Source organism: Hemiscyllium ocellatum, chromosome 17, assembly GCF_020745735.1.
Source record: "Hemiscyllium ocellatum isolate sHemOce1 chromosome 17, sHemOce1.pat.X.cur, whole genome shotgun sequence".
Taxonomy (NCBI): domain Eukaryota; kingdom Metazoa; phylum Chordata; class Chondrichthyes; order Orectolobiformes; family Hemiscylliidae; genus Hemiscyllium; species Hemiscyllium ocellatum.
The window spans coordinates 62,108,717-62,131,719 of record NC_083417.1 but is presented as its reverse complement, the minus strand read 5'-3'; the positions used below and the strand labels follow the sequence as shown (position 1 = coordinate 62,131,719).

Genomic DNA, 23,003 nt, shown 5'->3' with positions numbered 1-23,003 from the left:
TTTAAGAACTTGCAATTTGGAAAAGCTTTTCAATTGTCATATCTTATAAAAGTGCATAAAAGAAACAGGCACAGAAGAGGTTGAGAAGAAATTTCAATAACAATAAACTGTTAAAAAAAACAACTAGTCAGCTGGAAACTTCAGATGTAATTGGAAGAGACCTTCTATGCAAGCACAGAAACCATGTCTATGAAGGCCAGCAACCTGAGGGCAGTGCCAACTTAAAGGCAGCAATGTGTTTCAACTGAGAGATCAATTAACAATTGTACAAGATAGATGACCGCCAACAGGTTCGGCTGGAGCACCTGGGCAGGACCAATGAAAAGAAACTATATTGTACACTAATAATAGTATTAACAGGAAGAGAAATGTCCCACTGGCCTCAATATTTTGCCATTTCCTCTCCTTTCAGCACTTTTTCTACCCTTTTCTTTTCATCCAGTTTAACCCATCCTCCTCATCTCTCTACATATTTCCCTCTCTTACGTTGCTTTCATTTTTTTTTCCTTTTCCCTTCACTTTGAACTCTTCTATAGGTTTCTCTTTCACATCTACAGCAACTCTTTCTCTTGCCTGTAAGACAAGGTCATAAGAGATAGGAACAGGACTAGGATGCTTTGCCCCTTTAGCCTGTCCCACCCTTCAATGTTGGAACATTGGCTGATCTAACACTGATATCCACTCTCCTGCCCTTTCCCCACAACCCTTGGTTCTACTTCTGTACGAATTTCTCTCAGCCTTTAAACACACACAAAGACTCTGCCCTCACAGCTCACGGTGGCAAGGAGTTCCAAAGACACTCAAACCTCAAGAAATACTGTTGTTTCCATCCAAGTCTCTCACTCTCGAACTGAATATTAAATTCTATCATGTTATGATCATTACTTCCTAGGAGATCTTTCACTTTAAGGTAATTTATCAAGTCTACCTCAATACCCATTACCAAATCCAAGATGGCCTGATCCCTCATGGGCTCCATGAGGCACTGCTCTAGGAACTATCCCTAATGCATCATGAATTTGCTGTCACAGCTACCCTTTCCATTTGATTGTTTTAATGATTAAAGTCACTAATAATTATTGCTCTGTTTTTCTTACATGCTCCTATTATTGTTGATTCAGAGTGGTTACTGTTTGGGGGTCTGTACACTCCTCCTACTGTCTTGTTTCCCTTGCTGTTTTTTCCCCCACTTCTGCCCAAATGGACTCTGCATCATCCTAGCCTAGATCGTCTCACAACTGCTCTCATTTCATGTCTTATTAACAAGGCAATCCCTTCTCTCTCTGAACAGTTCAATATCCCTGAATGTTAAGTTCCTAGTTTTGATCTCTACATTTAAGACAGTAATAAGGAGGAATTTCTTCTGAGGGTAGTCAGTCAGTGGAATTCTTTATTGCAGAGGGCTGTAGTGACAAGGTCAAAGTGTATTCAAAGCAAAGATAGATTTTTCATTTGTAGGGAAATTGAAGTTATGGGAGATGTTGGAGGTATCGTTGATAGCATAGAGGACTGTTGCAGGCTGCAGCGGGACATTGACAGGATGCAGAGATGGGCTGAGAAGAGGCAGATGGAGTTCAACCTGGATAAATGCGAGGTGATGCATTTCGGAAGGTCGAATTTGAAAGTTGAGTACAGGATTAAGGATAGGATTCTTGGCAGTGTGGAGGAACAGAGGGATCTTGGTGTGCAGGTACATAGATCCCTTAAAATGGCCACCCAAGTGGACAGCATTGTTAAGAAAGCATATGGTGTTTTGGCTTTCATTAACAGGGGGATTTGAGTTTAAGAGTTGTGAGATCTTGTTGCAGCTCTATAAAACTTTGGTTAGACCGCACTTGGAATACTGCGTCCAGTTCTGGTCGCCCTATTATAGGAAAGATGTAGATGCTTTGGAGTGGGTTCAGAGGAGGTTTACCAGGATGCTGCCTGGAATGGAGGGCTTATCTTATGAGGAGAGGTTGACTGAGCTCGGACTTTTTTCATTGGAGAAAAGGAGGAGAAGAGGGGACCTAATTGAGGTATACAAGATAATGAGAGGCATAGATAGAGTCGATAGCCAGAGACTATTTCCCAGGGCAGAAATGACTAACACGAGGGGTCATAGTTTTAAACTGGTTGGAGGAAAGGAGAGAGAGGATGTCAGAGGCTGATTCCTTATACTGAGTTGAGAGAGCATGGAATGCATTGCCAGCAGCAGTTGTGGAGGCAGGGTCATTGGGGTCATTTAAGAGACTGCTGGACATGCATATAGTCACAGAAATTTGAGGTTCATATATGAAGATCAGTGGTCGGCAGGGCCTGTTCTATGCTGTACTGTTCTATGTTCTATATAACCGTAATGGCGAAGAGATCATGTTCATTTTCCTCTATTTGCACCACTGTTCATCTATTTTATTAGAAGTGTTTCATGCATTAAGATATAAAGCCTTTCAGTTTGTTCTATTTATTGAATTTCCCTACATTTCTAATGGTTCCATGGTAGAGCTACACTCCTTTTTATTTTCTGGTCACAATCAACCTACCACTAACCTGTAATTTTTCCTTTATCTTTGATTTTATAGCTTTCCATGCAAACAACACAGACAACAACTTGATTTTCCCCTCCCACTCCAAATTCCTTTATGAGATGAGATATCCTGAACTTGGGCACCAGGCAGGCAACACAGTCTTCAGGACTCTCAACCCTGGCCACAGAGAACAAGCTTCCACAGAGCTTGTTTTAGCCTTCTCTAGCCTTTAATTTAGTCATATGTCACCATCCCCTCAGCGTTTTTTTCTCCTTTTTCATTCATGGGATGAGGAAAGGCCAGAACTTGTCTCCCAGTCCTAACAGCCCTGAAACTGAGTGGCTTGCTGGACCATTTTCAACTACCTTGGTGTGGAGTCTGGAGTCACACGTCAACCAGACGAAATAAGGATGACAGGATCTCTGTGAACACAGTTTTTTGTTTCAAAATAACAAAATGGTAGATATCATGGTCACCATTACTGCAACTAATTTAAAGTCCATAATTAATTAGAATTCAAAATCCACCAGCTATTTAGCGTCAAAGAGATGTACAGCATGGAAATTGATCCAATTTATCCATACCAACCAGATAATCTAAATTAATCTAGTCCCATATCCCTCTAAACCCTTCCGGTTCATATAATCATCCAGGTGACTTTTAAATGTTGCAATTATTCCAGCTTCCACCACTTCCTCTGGCAACTCAATCCATACTCGCACCACCCTCTGTCTGAAAAGGTCGCCCCTTAGGCTCCTTTTAAATCTCTCACCCTAAACCTATGCTCTTTAGTTCGGGACTCTCCTACCCCAGGGAAAAGACCATCTGCCTTCACTTTATTTCTGCTTTGCTCCTTCCTTCAAACAAATCACGTCTGTTTTTCTTTTCCCACCCTTGTCTGATTCTCTCACTCCTCTCTTCACTTATTTGACTCCTTTACCTTCTGTATCACTGTTTCCTTCCCTTCATTTTTACTGCTTCTCCCCATCACTTTTGCTCAACTCCCTCTGTAGCCTCTCCTTCAGCTCCATTTCTTTTTCTCCCTTTCCGCTCCATTTTTATCATCCTCTTTCTCTATTTTGGTCTCAGCGATTAGGCTGCCTGTTACCTGGTGTTATGTTTCTGTGAACAATACACTCCAAGAGCAGTTTCTTTAACCAGTGCTGCTCTAAAGAACAGATCTGGACCTGAACAGTGATAGGCTGATGCAAGGAAACAGGGAGACATCTCACAGGTTTTCCCAAAGGGAATATGGGCAAGAGAGATTGAGTGGAGTTGCTCTAAGTTGTTTTCTCATTAAAATCAAGTCTTTCTACCAGAGAATCAAGTTGATCACCCAAGTTCACCAAAAACACACTAGTCAGAGGTACAGGATTTGTTTTTTTGAACAGATTTCTCTCCAAATGGACTAGAAGCAGTATTAGAGTTATCCCCCACTAGTGTCACTGATGGGGTGTGGAGGGGAGAGACAGGGAGAAACATTTGACTGCCAGAAGCTGGCAAAACACAAATGAGCTTTGCTTTTGTCACAAATACCTCCAGCAGGAACTCAGAACGATCAATCTTAGGGTTAATACAGGTGTCTGGCTTACTGTGAATTCATATTGAGCTTCGGTCCTTAGCTGGTACCAGGTGCCATGGAGATATCTAGAACCTTCTGTGGATCAATGGCTATCATAGAATATTAACTTGGTTACAGACAAAAAAAACTGCAGATGCTGGAATCTAAGGTAGACAAGCAGGAGGCTGGAAGAACACAGCAAGCCAGGCAGCATCAGGTGGTGGAGAAGTTGATGCTTCGAGCATAACCCTTATGCAATCCCGAAGAAGGGTTACACCTAAAACTTTGACTTCTCACCCCCTGATGCTGCCTGGCTTGCTGTGTTCTTCCAGCCTCCTGCTTGTCTACCACAGAGTATTAACTATCAGCTTTAGATCGACTGCAGAGCCATCCCTGTTATCAAGTCTGAACTTGTTCATGATCAAACTGCCTAGTTTGAGTCAAGGAGTTGCAGACATGTTACACAGATGCATTGCAGGATTATATGGTATTTTTACACACCAACGGTCAAAAGATTAACACCAGGGGTCTTTTGGATAAGATATGGTGCATGCAGCCGCCAAACAGAAGTCACAAATTAGTGACAGGATATGTAACCTTTACCAGATATCGTTGCTCATCTAAATTGGGGCTAATTTCAAATACCAAAAGCCAATTTGACAGTTGTACCAGGCCTGTTCCAGACCATCCAGCCAATGATATTGGCTTGTAAGTAACAGATTGCAAAGACAATAAACAGAATCTGTTTATCTCTATCCATTCCCAGAGCCTGAGCTCAGTCAACTCACAACCAACTACTACTGTACCTGAAGCAGTTTCACATTTTACCAACCAGTGCCCTGCTGACTTGCCAGTGAAGTTATTCTAAGTAGAGCACAAAGTCCTTTCACATTTTCACCAAAATAAAATTAAAACAAGCAAAACAGGCCAGGTATACACTGGGAATTTAAAGCTGATTGGGAGGAAAAGGTTTGTAGTGGTGGTGGTACATAAGGTTCGTTTACACCAAGACAATTCACTATAATCAAAATTGCTATGTTCCATTCCAACTTTTTTCAACTTGCTCATGTGTTGCCTAACCCTGAGTGAATTTGAATCAAATGACTTGCTCAACTATTTCAGAAGGGATATAAGCATCAACCACATTGCTACGAGTCTAGAGTCACCGGTCAAGGATGACAGATTTCCTACATTAGTGAACTAGATTTTGCAATGACTAACAGTTGCTTCATGGTCATCATAACTTAGTTTTCTTTTTAACTTCAGATTTTATTAAATTCAAACTCTACCACCTGACATGGAAGGATTCAACCCATGTCCTCAAAATATTAGCCCAGAGTTTTGGATTCCTAATCCAATGACATTACCACTATGTCACCAATGACTCTCTCTAACCACCTTGGGTCTGCCACTCTGCTGCCACCCCAGTCAGTATCCTGCAAATGGCACCTATACCTCCTGCTCCTGATGGGCATCACATTATCTCTACTACTCCAATTTCTTCCCATTATGTAGGAGAAACATTTACAATACTTTGCTCATCAGCACAATATGGAAAAGATTCCCATCCAATTTTCTTGCCCTGATTCAGAAGGTGAGGAGATGACCTCTCTCATTTGCAGTTCCTCTTAGTTCTAGGACTCAGTTCAACTGAAGCCCTGTTGTTTGCACAATGGCCCACTATAATGGTTCCAACATCCTTTCTGTACTGAGCAACCAGGAAAGTCAGACAACAGGATGCTAATTGGAAGAGTTACTTGCAATTCTGCCTAGTGGTGAGGTTTCCTGACTTGTAAGTGTTTTAACTGTGATATGTTCATTGGTAAGCCATCACATCAACCCCCATCAAATCCTGTTCATGTCCAGGACCAGGATTCATCAATCCAGCTTAAAGAGCTTTGACATCAGACATTAGTTGAGCTACGGTTAAAAATATGGGGATCCTCCTTCCAAAAACTTAAAAATAGCCATTGCTGGCTCTATTTACCTGTTCACTATCTCTATCTCAAGGGAAAATCTCACAAAGGAAGGACTGATCTCTAAAACATCATCAGTTCATTCCAGGCCTGTTGTATTTCTCCAAGCACGTTCTCTAACCCCTCACTCCACCCGCAAGCTCCTTAGAGAGAAGGTACTACATGCCCAAGTGGGTTTGAAGACTATAAAATAAGCATTCACATTTTTATCACAGGAATTGGAGAAAAAACACAATGTCAGACAAAAGAATAAATAAAAGCTACCTGCAGAAGGTCAAAACTCAGGCATGTACCTGGACTCTTCCTGAGCCATTAAGGGCAAGACGAGCTCAATATTCACTACCTCGCCTCAATGCCACGCCCTCTACCAGTGTGGTGTAACAGATAGGCCGTGATCTTGCTCACCATCACAAATGAGGCAGAAATTTTCCTCTAAACTCAGACATCAGAAAATGGTCAATGATCCCCACCTGCACAGGCCTGATACTCCAATATTGTGGGCACTCTTGACATTTAACCAAATTTCCCAGGAAATCTCATGGGCCCGATTGTCTCCCACATTAAAACTGCACAACACAAAATGACACCATTAGTTGCATGTGGGTACCAGCTTTTTGTTAAAGCTGTTCAATAATCCTAATCCTTTTGCTCTTTTCTCACTAAACCACAACTCCTTCCCTTCAAGAACTTATTCAAATCTTTAGAAAGTATGAAAATCTGTTTCTTGTACTGCCTGAAAGAATACATGCCAAATTACAACAAATTGCTGCATAGAAAAAAAGTCAATAGTTTTCTAGTGGCTCCTCTGACGTCTTTGCCAACCACTTTTCCAATCCATATCATCTGCTTTGTTTTAAATTTATTTAACCTATTTTACTAAATCAACCTATTCACAGACTATTACACACCTGTGGAGCAAGTGGGACTTGAACCCAGGTGTTCCAGTCCATGGATAAGAATACTACCACTGTGCCACACACTGCCATCCCCAACAAAAGTGGGGACAACACACTTTGCCCGGGTAATAAAGGTGGCAGTGCTGTTTCTGCAACTGACTTCACTCAAATTAAAAGCACAATCTCGACCACCATCTTGAGAGGATGGACAAACAGTATTGACAGGCCAACCACCACCACCACACCCCCTGTCCAAGTCGCTAACGTTTTAATGAATCCAATACCAATACAACCAAACCATCCTATAAAGTGCTACCTTAAGGTTAACAGCTCTGCGGCCATTAGGTATTTCATCTAAATTGGATGGGAAATTTGAAACATTCCGCAACCCACTGCATAACATGCATCAAATAGAGTCAGTCAAACAAGTCACCCAGGTGAGGTGCCACTTTCGCACTGCTCTACCAATTTAAGAGTGAAAGAGATGGCAATTTTCCAAAAAATACAAGTTCAGAGCAACCCACCAAAATGTAACTCTTCCATCCAATAACTGAAAGGAATGGTCACCCATATCAAGTTGCAGGAGTGGCAACCAACTGAGAGCAGGGGGTGAAAATTGGAACCAAATTATTTTTAAAAAGTTGGTAAATTCACAGTAAGCGTTCAGCACTAGTTTCTTTGCAAATTACAGAACTAGAACCACAAAATATGAAATCTGTGACAGCACAAATGAACATCTCCCGCCAGGCTGACAGCTTAACCACAAAGCACATTTCCAATTGTGAGGTACCTCAGATTCACTCTAATCAGTGCTCGAATTCCTTACGGACTCTTGAACCCCAAGGCTACCCAGGAGGGAACTTAGTCACTCAACCCAGTGGTTACAATGCTCCGGCGCCCAAAACACTGCACAGTCCTTACGCTATCACAGTCTCTCAGTTTCTATCGGTCGTTGATAAAGAAATCAATGAATAGCAGATAACTTCTAAGACGCAAGATTTCTGTGCCAGGCTCCGACTGACTGAAAGAACGTGAACTCTCTTTCACACACAGCTTACTTACCACGCCCACTAATACTGCCTGTCAGCTATCTCAACAATGCAACTCCACCAGTTTCCCCTCCCACCTGACACAACTGAGTGTTCCCGCTTGCACAGTGCCTGAGGGAACTAGGTGAAACTTTGATCCAAACTCTGACAAGAGCCGACTGTCAGCCCTGAACTCAGAAAGGGAGGCGGTATCAATGGTCAGATGTGCAGTTATTGCCTCCACCTCAGTCAATGCTCTAAACAAACTGTGCGTATCACAAACACAAACTGCAGTCAAACCCTCAGTCCAAACAGTTTTAAGGAGAAGGAAAACCACGAGCATTTAACGTGACAAAACATCTCAAAACTAAGGGATTGTTGAAGGCACAGTCAACAATAGAGAAGCAGCTAACGTCAGGCAGTGGAGACCAATTTCTGCCAATGGGTGGGAATCAATGTTTTCTGATCAATTTTCGGAATTAGGTAAGGCTGCTCCCTCTCTGCATTGTTGAAGGACTTGGCAACAGGTTTATCAAGCATCAGGCAAGAAACAATGAAAATCCAAAGGAAAGTAAATCACAGTAAAAGTAAGGCCACATTCTTGGGCACTGGGCAGACTGATCTTTGGTCACCTTTACATGAGACCACAGGGCACATGTCAAAAAATCGGGGCGGGCGGGCGGGCTTGTGTGCATACGCGCTTCATGGAGGCGGGGGGGGGGGGGGGGGGTGGTGGTATGTCAAAAGGTTATACTAAAGAAACTGGAACTGCAGGAATTACATTTATATTCTCTGATGTTTGGACTTCGGGCGGTGGTCATTTGGCCCATGTCTACACTAGTCAAGATAGGTCTATCTAGACTAAGCCCACTTCCTAGCTCTTGACCCATACTCCTGGAGGCTACAGCAATCAATCAGCCATCTAAATATTGCTCAACTGTTAGCATAGCCCTTTCAGGCTCCACACACCCAGTAACTTCAGGGTAAAAATATTTCTCCTCAACTCTCCTCTTATTGTTCTACTTCAACTTAATTCCGCCTTCCCCCAGTTACTGAACTCACCACCAATGGAAAAAAAACACTTTTCTATCCACTCTGTCCATGCCCTTGAGTTTTATGAACCACAATCAGGTTCCCTGTTCAACCTTCATAACTTCAAAGGAGAACAAACCAGCCTACCCAATCTCATTTCTCAAACCTTCCAGCCCAGGCAACATGTTGGTAAATCTCCTCTGCACTGTCTCTAATGAAAGCGAACTGTTCCTACAACATGGTGACCAGAACGGACAGTGCTCCAGTTGTGGCCTAACCAGCATTTTATACAGTTCTAGCAGGACCTCTCTGCTCTTGCATTGGCTAATAAAAGAGTAAGTATGCCATATGTCTTAACTACTTTGCCTAAATACCTATCTGTGCCCAGGCATACCAAGGTCTATTTGATCTTCAGTACTTTCCAGTGTCCTACCAGTCATACTGAAGTCCCTTGCCCTGTTAGCCTTCCTCAAATGCATCACCTCTCACTTTCCAGGTTGAATTCCATTTACAATTGCCCTGTCCAGCTGACTATTTCACCAATGTCCTCCTGCATCTCCAGCAATCCTTTCCACTTTTATCACACGATCATTTTTGTATCTTCTGCACACTTCTTGATCATACACCCTACATTTAAGTCCAAATCATTAATGAAAACAACAAACAGGCAGGGCTCCAGTACCAAGCCCTGTGGAGTACCACTGGAAATAGACTTCTACCACCATTGCTTCTCAGCCAATTTTTGATCCAAAAGCAATGTACCCTTTTGTTTTGGATCCCAGAGGTTCTTGCATTGTTACAGTCTGCCAAAGATAGCTCAAAGGACTTCATCCATGTAGATTGCATCAAAAAAATTTGACAAACATGACCTTCCCTTAAATCTTTGCTGACTATACCCAGTTATTCCACATCTCTCCAAGCGCAGACATATTCTGTGCCTTGGAATTATTTCCAAAAAAGAAAAATTCCCATTCACCAAGGTTAGACTGACTGACCTGAAATGTCCTCATTTATCCTTTCCTTTATTCTTTAAAAAAAAGTTGTCAAGTTCTCTGGCACCTCACCTGGACTCACAAAGGTTTGAAAATTACTACCAGGGCCTCCGCTATCTTCTCCCATATTTCCCCGAAAAGTTTTGGCGATCGCTCATCCAAGCCTACAGATGTATCCAGTTTTAAGGCTGCTCAACTTGAAAATGTTAGTTTCTTCTAATATTTTACCAGTCCTCCACTGTGGTGGTCATACTTACGCACATTGTGAAGACCAATGCAAAATTTCATTGACAGCTATACCCACAACTTCCAGCACCACACAAAGATTGCTACTATTGCCCCAATGGGTCCATTCTTTCTCTAGTTATTCTTTTGTTCTTTGTATTATTCACTCCATCACAGCTAAGAATCTAGTCATCAGTTGTAAGAAGCCATAGCCCTGCTCTGCATGGCACAATTCTGGCCTATACCCTACTCCTGTACTTGGCAGTCTCTTGAATCACCATCTTTATTAGAGATTAGAAATAGACCATGTCCACAAGGACATCATATGCATAAAAACATCAGATAAAGAAATAAACGTAGCCAACGTTGCACTAATCTTAATTGTGTCGTTATGTAAAGAGTACCAAGCTATCTATCTCCAGTATCTCAGTATACAAAACACCAAGCATGTGCTGTGTTCCTGTTGTTGCAAAGGATGGGTATGGACATATCAAAAATGTTCTGATCTGTCAGACTGTGCCATCTTTTCCTTGTCTCGAAAGGTTTGCACAGGAAAACATATTTGACCACAGGTAAATCAAATCTGCATGTAGTGCATTTCAGCCCTGTGGGGAAGGAAGGGTTAATGGATCCTGTCAGATGGTTCCCTGAATGGACTGTCTAAGTAATTTGACAGAAATTTCAAACAAGCCCCAAAGCAGAATCACAGAATCAGGGATGTACATCACGGAAACAGATCCTTCGGTCCAACTCGTCCATGCCAACTAGATATGCTAACCTAATCCAGCCCCATTTGCCAGCACTTGGCCCATATCACTCTCAACCCTTCTTATTCATATATCCATCCAGATACTTTTTAAATGCTGTAATTGTGCCAGTCTCCACCACTTCCTCTGGCAGTTCATTCCATACACATACCACCCTGTGTATGAAAAAGTTGCACCTTGGGTCCCTTATATATCTTTCCCCTCTCACCCTAAACCTATGCCCTCTGGCTCTGGACTCCCCCACCCCAGGGAAAAGACAATGTCTACTTATCCAATCCATGCCCCTCATTATTTTATAAACCTTTATAAAGGTCACCCCTCAGCCTCCAACGCTCCAGGGAAAACAGCCCCAGCCTCTTTAGCCTCTCCTTGTAGCTCAAATCCTCCAACCCTGGCAACATACTTGTAAATCTTTTCTGAACCCTTTCAAGTTTCACAACATCTTTCCAATAGGAAGGAGACCAGAATTACACGCAGTATTTCAAAAGTGGCCTAACAATGTAATGTACAGCTGCAACATGACCTCCCAACTCCTATACTCAATACTCTGACCAATAAAGGAAAGCATACAAAATGCCTTCTTCACTATCCTAGCTACCTGTGACTCTACTTTCAAGGAACTACGAACTTGCACTCCAAGGCCTCTTTGCTCAACAACACTCCCTTGGACCTTACCATTAAGTGTATAAGTCCTGCTAAGATTTGTTTTTTTCCAAAATGTATTTATCTCAATTAAACTCCATCTGCCACTTCTCAGCCCAATGGCCCATCTGATCAAGATCCTGTTGTACTTGGAGGTAACCTTCTTCACTGTCCACTATATCGCCAATTTTGGTGTCATCTGCACTAACTTTACCTTCTACATTCACATCCAAAGAAGTTATACAAATGACACAAAGCAGTGGACTCAGCACTGATCTTTATGACAGACCACTGGTCACAAGCCGCCAGTCTGAAGAGCAATCCTCCACCACCACCACCCTCTGTCTTCTACCTTCAAGCCTGTCCTGTATCCAAATGGCTAGCTCTCCCTGTATTTCATGAGATCTAATCTTGCTAACCAATCTCCCATGTGGAACCTTGTCAAATGCCTTACTGAAGTCCATATTAGATGGTCGACTAGTGGTGAGAACTGTCCTGATTGCCAGAGTAATCATACACATGTGCACTCAGGGTAACCATATGCTGCCCTCAGGATCCTTATGAGAGTCTGGAAAGTGGCTGAGATTTTTTCAAGCTGCATTACAAGTAGCACCGTGACAGAGGACTTGGTGCGTGAGGGATGTTCCCAGTGATACACACCAAGATAAACACCAACTTGACAAGAGATGCTTCTTAATCTGCCTCAAACTTGTCAGTTTTCCCCATGTAAAAAAAAAAGTCAACAACCAAATGTTGCAGTAAGGCATATTCCAAGATTCAAGATAACCTCCTGGGCCTTGTACTAAAGCTTGGGTGGCCTCTGCCTTTGACCATACGTTTATAACCACTTCTGCCATATTAAACCACTCTGTAAAACCCCTTGGTCTGCATGTACAGTCACTTCCAACAAAACACCCAGCCAATGCTCTCCACCCCATTCCCCCACCCAGATCACAATATCCAGCCAAACCATTATCCAGATATTTTCAGCACATTGGATAACCTCAGCCCAACTAACCTTCCATCTTCCTAACGTAAAAAAACTAGAATATTAAACTGCTCACAAACCTACTCCTACCTCATAAGTTACGTACAGCCCAGGCCCAAATGTAGACACATGACACCAAATACAAGAACTCAGATGCTGCTGCTTAAAATTCTGACCTAACTGAATGTTTCAAATACTACCTCATCAGGTCCTCCCATCTCCCTGCAGACAACACATTCAGCTTCCTTTGCAAAAATAGGATCCCTTCCCTAAAGGCTTTATGATTGCAGAAAAACCATATCAATGACAAAATTGAGCAGAGAGTGGGAAGGAACCACAGAGAGATAAAAACCTCAACAGGGTTTAACCCAGTGATACTCTCCCTATACAATACAATATTAAAACTTATACATCGGGACAGGGGAGAAACTGCAATATACTGGACCATCCCTCAAGCTGGTTAGGTTGATCCAGAATATTGATCTCTGTCCAGTGGCAAAAGGAGGAATTGGAATTTTTTGGACTTGTTAATGAGCAAGGAAGTGAAGGCACTCATGGCCTGACATCATCGCCATCTGACCAATGCTCCAGTCCATTACAGCCAGGAGCACCTCTAATCCTATCACACCAATAAAACGTGGCCCAACCGCACCTCCAGGAAAAATCCGCTAAACCTTCAACACTCCATAGAAACAAAAATTCCTATCTTGTACAAACCACTCTCACCTCATTTCTGTTTGAAGCATCACTCACAAAAAAATCACAATCAACTTCATTTCAAACCAAAGAAGGTCAGAGGTTGTCCGGGAATCAGAAACCAGGGAAGCACAGAGATTTCCACTTGTACAATATCACCATTTTAAATCTCAAGATCAACAGGTTTTGCTGCAGAGTAAACAATAGTAGGGGCAGCTGAAACAGAACGTACCTATTACTCCAGGAAGAGCGGCTGCAATTTGTTAATTAGCTTTTTAAAAGCAGTATTTAAAAAGGTTTTAAATTAAGTAATTTAATTTGAGTTGGCAGGAGGTACAGAAAGATTCAGAAGTGAAACATTTTGGCAGATTTCAATTGCAATTTAAAAAGGGAGAGGTTCTTCTGTGTGCAAAAAGCGAGGGCCTAACAATTTACAAAGAAGTTTCAGTCTTACTCCCAGAATTTACAGCCAGATGGAGAACACTGCTTTCAACTTGGGTGAGTGACTCATTTCCTTTGCAGAAAAGGGATGAAGGAAAGAAACAGTCATGAGGCACTCACATTGAAGCAGTGCAGTGGCAGTCCTGCTCTGGCTGCTGCCTGGCATGTTTACCCGGTTACCATGGGTCTCAAGGCTGCAGCCAGCCATCTGATTACAATTTCTACTGCACAATAGCAGCCAATTAAAAATAACTTACAACACCTTAAAGTTATCAGGCCCGTCAAATGGCAACAGCACAAAAAGCATTTGTTTCTTACAAAGGAATTTCAAACTCTAGCTGTAGATTTCCTTCATTTCTGCAATGAGCGCTTAGTCTACATATAGATTAGATTCCCTACAGTGTGGAAACAGGCCCTTCAGCCCAACCAGTCCACATCAACCCTACGAAGAGTAACCCAGCCAGACCCATTTCCCTCTGACTAATGCACCCAACACTATGGACAATTTAGCCTAGCCAATTCACCTGACTGTGGGAGGAAACCGGAGCACCCAGAGAAAACGAGGAGAATGCGCAAACTCCACACAGAGTCACTCGAGGCTGGAATCAAACCTGGGACCCTGTCACTGTGAGGCAGCAGTGCTAACCACTGAGCCGTGCTGTCCTAAACATGAACAAGGAACAAGAGGAGGCCACTCTGCTATTCAACAAAATCATAGCTGATCAGAGTGAGCCTCAATTCTACATTCCTGCACGTCCCAGTCTTTCATTCCACTGCCTTACCCACCTCTGCCTTAAAAATATTTAAAGGTTCTGTATTTGAGGAAGGGAATACCAAAGACCCAAACACCTTCCATCTCCCCAAAGCTAGTCCACAATCTACAAGATATAAGTCAAGAGTGTGATGGAATACACCTCACTTGCCTAACAAATGCAACTCAACACCACTAAGCACAACACCATCACAAAACAACTTGATAAGCACATCATGCACCACCTCCACTGTGGCAGCAATGTGTACCATCTACAAGATGCACTACAGTAATATACCAGGACTCCTGCAACACATGCCAAACCTGTGACTGTTACAGCTTAGAAGGACAACAGTAGCACATATAAAGAGATCAGTACCACTTGCAAATTCCCCTTCAAATCACACAATTCGGAATTTTAATCATTCTATTGCTATTCCTTCAGTATCATTGGATGAAAAAATCCTGAAACCCAGCAGCAACTGTCAGTGTATCTACATTAAATACTTAAGGTGGCAACTCACCACCACCTTCCTCAGGGCAATGATGGATGGGTATTAAGTGCTGACTTTACCATGATACTCTCACATCAGAACTTAATAAAAAAAAGCCAAAGTGCAATGACTTGCTTCAACCAGCCATGTATTCTCTCCATATTACACAAGGAAACAGACATTTCCTTCACAGTTTGCTCTGGGGCACAAATGGTTACTAAACCTGCATGATCCAGTTTGACAGTTAGTTACGGTTTCATAAAGTATTAAATTACTGTTGTGCTGTGATGGGAGCTCTTACAAGCCTGTGAACACTGAATACACTCATCAACATTAGCCCCAGTATAACACTCCAGAGCACAGCAGTGCCACTCGTTCTCAGTCTGAAATTACTTCAGTGAACTAATGATATTTAACTTTTTGAAAACAAGGAGTCATAGACAAAGCAATCCAGAGATACTTCCTACATGAGCCATTATCTTGTGTTCTTGTAACAATCATGGCCTCCCAATGTCATCCTCAAAAGTTCTCTACAAACATAACTCAGCTTTGGAAACACTCCTGCACTTAAGTGAGATAGGTTGCAGAAAATCCTACCTCCTCTCATTAGCTACTTCCTTTCCCTCCAACCTTCCATGGACAAAGTTCCATTTCTGCCCTACCCACAGATAAACTAGCCCCCAATCCCAGTTTTCGTTTGGAGTATCTAATCCTTAATCTTTATCCTGGCTACAGATGATCGACCTCTAGTCCCCATCTTTGTTACAACAACTAACACCTTCTCTTCATCCCAGCCATGAACAAACTGGAACCCAATCCCAACCTATCCTTGAAAGTCCAGCCCATGTAATCATAGCCACATATTATCCACGTCTAGCTCCAATCATCTGCAAGGCCAATCAACAACAAAGAACTATTTCTCCCACTGCACTGATTAGAGTATGTCTTGCCAAGTGCAGCAATGAAGACTGAAAATTTTAATTCTCCAGTTTCAATGACAAAATGCCAGCGTACTGTAGAAATTCCAGCAAGCAATCCTGAGAAACCAGAATTCAAGGCCATAGGGACCTAATCGCAAAACGTTTTATCATTTGTAAATTTGGTGCAAATAAAAAAGTGGCACATTTACAATGGTGCTCATTCCATGAATGGAACTGACTGCTACAAATCAATTTGATCAAATCAAACTGCCAGATCTGTGGGACTGTGTTCCTAGCCTGCACAGTTCACCACTTTCCTAAAACCTGTCGGAGACAGAGGTCAGGCAACCAAGAACAACAGAGTCAAAAAGCGTGACGATGCAAAAGCATAGCAGGTCAGGCAGCATCCAAGGAGTAGGAGAATTGACATTTTGGGCATAAGCCCTTCATCAGGAACGATGAAGAGCTTATGCCCGAAATGTCAATTCTCCTGCTCCTCGGATGCTGCTTGACCTGCTGTGCTTTTCCAGCACCACACTCTTCAACTCTGGCCTCCAATATCTGCAGTCCTCACTGTAACCAAGAACAACAGAATTCATCCCTGTTTGTGCACACCTCCCCCAGTGATTTCGCACCAAATTTACTCACCTTAATCATTAGTCTATTGGCCAAGATAATCTGGCACAGGATTAGAATTAAGCAACTTGTATGGCACATTTATTCTGCTGTATTTCAGTAGCTGTAATGAGCCTTTCGTCAACCATTTTGTGTTTACATTTACCAGTGGGAAAGCCAGGCAGACAGGTACAAGATGCATGCAGAAGCTAGATTCATTAGTCATTTCCTCTGTGCTTGAATTCCAGACTGCACAGTTCATCATGATTGGTACTGGGAACCAGACTTTATCTTACACTCAGCACATGGTGTAAGTGGCCAGTACAGGATTCTGAACATACAACAGCAACATCTGTTTAGTCAATTTAAATACAGAATCAATACATTCTCAACCAGATGGATCACTGATTGACAGGTCTGAACATAATTCTGGAAGTAACATCGGCAGAATAACTGCAGTATTGCTTTGTCATCTTGGAGAAAGTGAGGACTGCAGATGCTGGAGATCTGATGAAGAGCTTATGCTTGAAACATTGATTCCCTGCTTCTGCCTCGTCAACTTACCCAGTGTAGCATTTTCAAGCCATCATATACCAATTGAAAACAGCAAATGCTGGAGATCACAATAGGTTAAACAGCAAGTTAATGGTTCAAGTCTTGATTCACTTATGCTCTGATGGAGTAAATGTGAGGGGGACAGCATTTACACTAGAGGGGAAAGGAGATATAGGGGCAGTGGGTCCAGAGTGCTGGTGGAGAAAGGATAATGTTGACAGTTCAGATAAAGCTATTGCAATGTAAGAATGGCAGAACAATGGCATGTCAACTCCCAGATTTGAAAGGACAGACAGTCCCACTGGGCAAACTGGAAGAACAACATCTCAACTTCAGATGAGACACTTTACAGCTTTCTGAACTCAATATTGAGGTCAACACCTCCAAATTGTGAACCAACTCCCATTTCTTCCCTTTCTTGTAGCTTGTTTCATTCTGTTACCATGTCCTCTCACATCACCACCCCACCACCACCACTCCCCCGGCCAATTCCATAAGGATGGCCTGTCCTTTCCAGTCTGAGTTAGACACACCATTGTTCTAGGCGAAAGTGAGTACTGCAAATGCTGGAGATTAGAGCCAAGAGTGTGGTGCTGGAAAAACACAGCTGGTCAGGCAGCATCCGAGGAGTAGGAAAATCAATACTTTGGGCAAAAGCCCTTCATCGGGAATGGCAGACACCATTGTTCTGCCATTCTCACATTCTGATCACATTATGTGAAGTATCAACACCTTTTCTCCACCTGCACCCTACCCCTCACCCTCTCAAACTATAGCATAAATGTTGCCTCCCCCATCCCCAACATGTCACTTCAGCTCCGATGAAAAGCCATCTAGATTCAAAACATGAGCTTGCTGTCTCTAGATGGATGATGTCTGACCAGTAGTAATCTTTGACATTTACTGCTTTCAGTAGGTCCCAGCATCTGCAATAACTTGCTCATACATAGACCAATTGTCTGCCTCTCTATGTGCAATGAATGCTTTATGGTAATTATACCATGGACTTAAGCTCCTTACTCCACACCAACAGCAAAGGCCTAGTACCCTTTATAAAGCCAATTTGCAGTGTCCCTAGCACCAACTGACTGCACCTGAGGGACACTTCTATATAATTTATCAGCCTGCAGCACTCCTTTAGTGAAAAGATACCAACAAGGACAGACTGAACTAGTTGGCTTTTCCAGTCTCAGCTGGAGATGGTTGGGCTGAATAGGGGAAGGCAGAGGACAAAGAGCAAAGCTTTATATGACAATATTAAGTGTCAACCAGGTCAGGAGGCTGCTTGGGGATCAACTGTAGCACGTTTACTGTTAGGGTGTCAGATTTCCACACGTGCTAAAACATCTTCCAGCAACTCAGGGTTGTAAAACGAGTACTATAATCTAGGTATGTTCTTTTACTGCATGGAACCCTTCCCTTCAACAAACCACAGAACATTACTACATTACATCATGACAGCAGCATTTTAACTGTTTAGGAAGGAGATAAGCTCAACCCATGAGACAAGAAGAAATCAGAAAATCATCTGAACCTGAACATTGGCCAGGACACAACCTTCATGTCAGACAGCAGATGAGATGCCTCCACCCAGTTACATACTTAAAGGCCATCTGAGCATAATATACACAAGGTGAAGTAAGGGAAACCGCTGGAAAAAGGAGGCACCAGCTACACATGCTGATTTTTGGCTTCAATACAGTGAAGATGGAGAGAGGAGGAACCATGTGGAACATGGTACATTTGAAGCTGAGGAGAAATAAAATTCAGCTGAGCATTGAACACAACTACATCTATTTAAGTGCAGCTAGGTTAGGGAGCATGATGAATTTAATGAGTTGAAAAATGTGGTGCTGGAAAAACACAGCAGGCCAGGCAGCATCCGAGGAGCAGGAGAATCGATGTTTCAGGCATAAGGCTGGTGTGCCAAGTGGGCTGAGATGATAATTTTGGATGAACCTACTTATCTCCAGCTGACTATGAATTACACATGGCAGTTTCAGCAAAGGAGATGATGGACAGAAATTGACCATTGTTCCAATCGTCCCAACCGCATATTTTCCTTAGTAAAGGTAATGATCAACCCTAGAAGGGAAGAGGTGCAGGGCAGCTAGTGTGTAACCGTGTCATTGCTGAATACCCAGTCACCCCAGGAACACTGCTGGATATGTGCTATACCTCGATGACTCCTTTAGCAAACAAACATTCTCATCACACAGTCTCAGGATACTGACACTGACATCCCAGAGGTGAAGCAGCGCCTCCCACACTAACCACCATAACCTGATAAGGCCATGAGAGGGCAGAGCACAATTTTTTTTCCACTCAATCCACCCAAACCAAAAATCAAAGAATAAATAGCTTAAAATTTTTCAACTCACTGCTCTGTGTAACAAGTTTGATTGTGGCAAGAAATCTTTTCGTGCAGCGGTATATAATGTGAACGTCAGCACAGTTAATTCCAATAAACATCAAACCTGTTCAGCCTATTCTTCATTTAGATGAATAACTGATCTGAGTCATGATATCATTTACCATTTGATCTATCAGAAAAGCAGGAGAGGGATCTGCTATAATTTTCCATCATAGGCAAAAAAAAAGTAGAATACCCAAGGAGCAGTTATTAGCATATGCCCATGACCCTGCATTCCAGGCTCAAATTCATCAGAGCCCACTGTTATGCTGAAAGGGTCACATTGTGCACTGCAGTGGAATTATACAGGTGCACATAATGAGACTAGGAGATGCTGTTGCCAAGGGAACAGCTGTCTGTAAGTGAAAACATCATCCATCCATCCAACCTTCCTGACAATCTACAGAACAATCCGAGAGCTAGGAAATGCCTTCACTCAGCAATAAACAACAAAAATAAAAATCACATCACAAACAGAAGGATAAACCAAATTACAGAAATAATTCATTTAAACTCATGCCTACCAGCTGGTGTCAGTCCACAGAACTGCAATGCAGGTTCGGCTCGCAGTTGGGTTGGTCATGGGTTAAATCCGCACCTCGGACAGAGCGGAAACACCCAGTCGCCAGGCCGATGGCTAAGACTCTCGCCCTGGTAGGATGCAAAGGGAAAATTGGTAACTTGCGCGTTGAAAGAAAAATTCCTTCTGGTGAGAACGACCTGGCTCCCTCTTTCTCTAGTCAGGTGCTCCTCATTCATCCTCTGTGTGGACAATTGATTTTCTTTCCCCCCCCTCCCCTCCCCTCCCTCTGTCTGTCTAACGCAGCTGCTATCTCCACTGCTGTGTTTTCAGGTTTGGCACCTGGAGGCCACTGCAGGGCTTTAAGCACCAGCAGCAATCTCCCTCTGGTCTCCTATCAGAGAGGAGAGACATCCCGCTGTGAGCCAAATGCCCAGCCTATCTCGGCCGCAGATGAAGCTCATAACCCCCCTGCAACCAAGGAGCTGGGGCTGCAGACAGATAGGTATTGCCCACCGACTACATTCCTTCAAACAGGAATCTCGCAGCCTGCACCCGTTCGGGAATGAGAGGATAATACTCACCAAAGTCCCACCACCCCCGCAAACCGGACTCAGGCTGAGAGCAAACCTCCGCTACTCCCCGGGTCCCAGCGTCGGCTCCACGGCTCCTGCCCCATGACTGTCAGCTACACCCAACCAATCAGGCTCAGGCTCCCGCCCGGCACCGGCCAATCAATGGCGAGGAATTCAGCGAGCATGCGGGTCCATGATAAAACGGGAAAAGTTCCAGGAATTCGAAATTTAAAGGTGGAAACACAGACAGTCGCAACACATAGGTAACAGGACAAAAGGAAGGGTAATAACATGGGCCTAAGAGAAATACAGGGGGAGAAAACATTCTAATACAAACACTGGATACGTACAATCAAACATATTAGGAGCAGGACCAGGCTATTCGGCCCTTCGAACTCGCTGCACCATTCAGTGCAAGCCTGGCGGATATGATCAATCCACATTCTGTCCTATCCCCAATAATTTGTTACTCCCTTCTCCATCAAGAATCCATCTACTTCTGCAACTAGCAGGGCTACGATCTAGGCACACAACAAATACAAAAGCAATGGACAGGCACTTTCTTCTTTTGTGAAAGTGAACGACAAATATAAACATTATATTTGTTGATTATATATGATTATATATCATTATAAACACTGTCTCCTTGCTTGCAGTGTTCTCAGTGAAATCAAGATGCATAGCACATATCTATCTTTAGTTTATCAACCTTTCCCCTTTTAATTTTATCTACATTTCCCACCTACTATCTCAATCCTTGTAAAATCCATAGTCTTTAAACCTGAAGTTATAATCGTGTGCCATTAGCAATGTACCTCTATTCCCCATCTACGGTTCCACACTGATATGGTCATGATTGGTTTTGTTGAGTTGGGACTAGCTTTTCTGATCAGTTCTACAATTATTGACTTTAAAAGGAGCATTACTGACAATAAGACAATGTCAACGAGAAAATCTCAGCTTTGGTGACTTAACCTTATTTCCACAACCAAGCCAACACCCACAACTAGTTTTTAATATTATCCCTCTCAGTTAAAAGGTCGTTGTATAAATTATTAGATCACCCTTGGCTAGATGATTCAAACCATGACTTTGACATGAATTAGATCTGGTTTGGAGAATTCTTTCTGTTTCTGAAATTTGGAAACTGGGAATAAATTTGGGTTAGTTCTTTTAAAGACTGTAGGTGATATTTAAGCTGTATGTTTGAGAGTTAAGCAGCACATTTTAGCCCTCAATATCTCACTAATAGATGGAAGTCCTTTAAAAACTAAGATTTGAGTCATTTAAGCTCTTTTCTTTTGTAATCCTGCAAATTTTATGCTTATGCTCTGGTCTGAAAACTGACCAGGAGGTCATAGTGTCATATATTGATGCCAAGGGAACAAATTAACATACAATTAATGCAAATAAAGTATCTTAATGTTTTAAAGATATAAAACAAGCATTCCCTTGAAGGCATAAAACCTGTAGGCCATAATTAGCCATTATCAGCATTGGTCCATGCAGTATCTCTATTAGATTCCATTTCTTTCTCATCTCAGGAGGCAGGTGTACAGTCCTTTGCCCTCACTTCTACATTCTCACAATATAAATGAACTAAGTGGTTCAGCATGCAGCAAACAATTACTTCTGTCTGGTGAGTGCTGGAATGCCCCTTCTGACTGGTCTAGGTAAAGTAAAAACATTGTGGTGAAAGATATGAGATTAATATAGTTGTACTAATGTCATTTTTACAGTTTGAATTTTTAAATCATGGCATATACGGTTGGTTACTTTATTGAAGGGTTTAAAAAATAATTTGGTCAAACCTAATCCAATATGTGTAAGAAAACAAGGATGCCCTGGAGCATAATGGGAGATTGTTTTTTTATATGATAGGTGGGTCAACATTGAAGGCCAAAAGCTTGCTTTGGGTTATAGATAATCAAGGTTTGGCTTTAGCTTAGAAAACCCAGAGACTGAAAGAGAGTAATTTGTAGGAGACCTTAACAGGGTCAGAAGTAAATGTAGTTTCTCTCTAAGAAAGGAGTATAAGACTGATCAGGGAAAGCACAGTTACCACAGTATAAAAGTTTGTTTGTGAAACATGTAAACCAACAGTTTTCATGATAAATGTGCAAAGCTGAGAAATCTAAGCTCTGAATTCCATGGATATTCATGTCAGAATATTTCACAGTTCACAGGAAAGGATGGAGGAGAATAAGTTAAACTGAAAGATTTGATAGAGTGGTAATTTATCTGAATTTCCGTCTCAGTAATAGATATATTGAGAAACAGGGTGAGGATTGATTTTTGCTCTGTCTTTTAAGATCTTTCAAGTTGTGTTCTAGGTTTAGCTTGGTGTCTTTTGTGTTCTTCTGTTGAAGAAAGGCTGCAGTTTTATGTGACCACATTTCAATGACTGTT

At 42.4% G+C, this 23,003-nt stretch overlaps 1 protein-coding gene across 5 annotated transcripts in view; it reads right to left on the bottom strand.

Annotated features, from left to right (window-relative positions):
• kifc3 (kinesin family member C3) overlaps positions 1 to 20,681 on the bottom strand; it is a 58,321-nt gene extending 37,640 nt beyond the window's left edge. For 3 of the 5 annotated variants that reach the window (XM_060838231.1, XM_060838226.1, XM_060838230.1), the window contains exons 1-2: positions 20,604 to 20,681; positions 20,024 to 20,150 (exon numbers count right to left, since the gene is read on the bottom strand). The gene's annotated coding sequence lies outside the window, so the exon portion shown is untranslated. Of the gene's footprint in view, positions 1 to 7,861; positions 7,949 to 20,023; positions 20,151 to 20,535; positions 20,556 to 20,603 lie in introns of those variants that run through there. The other 2 variants (XM_060838227.1, XM_060838228.1) reach the window with 2 other exon arrangements.
• Between the last annotated feature and the right edge of the window lie 2,322 nt (positions 20,682 to 23,003).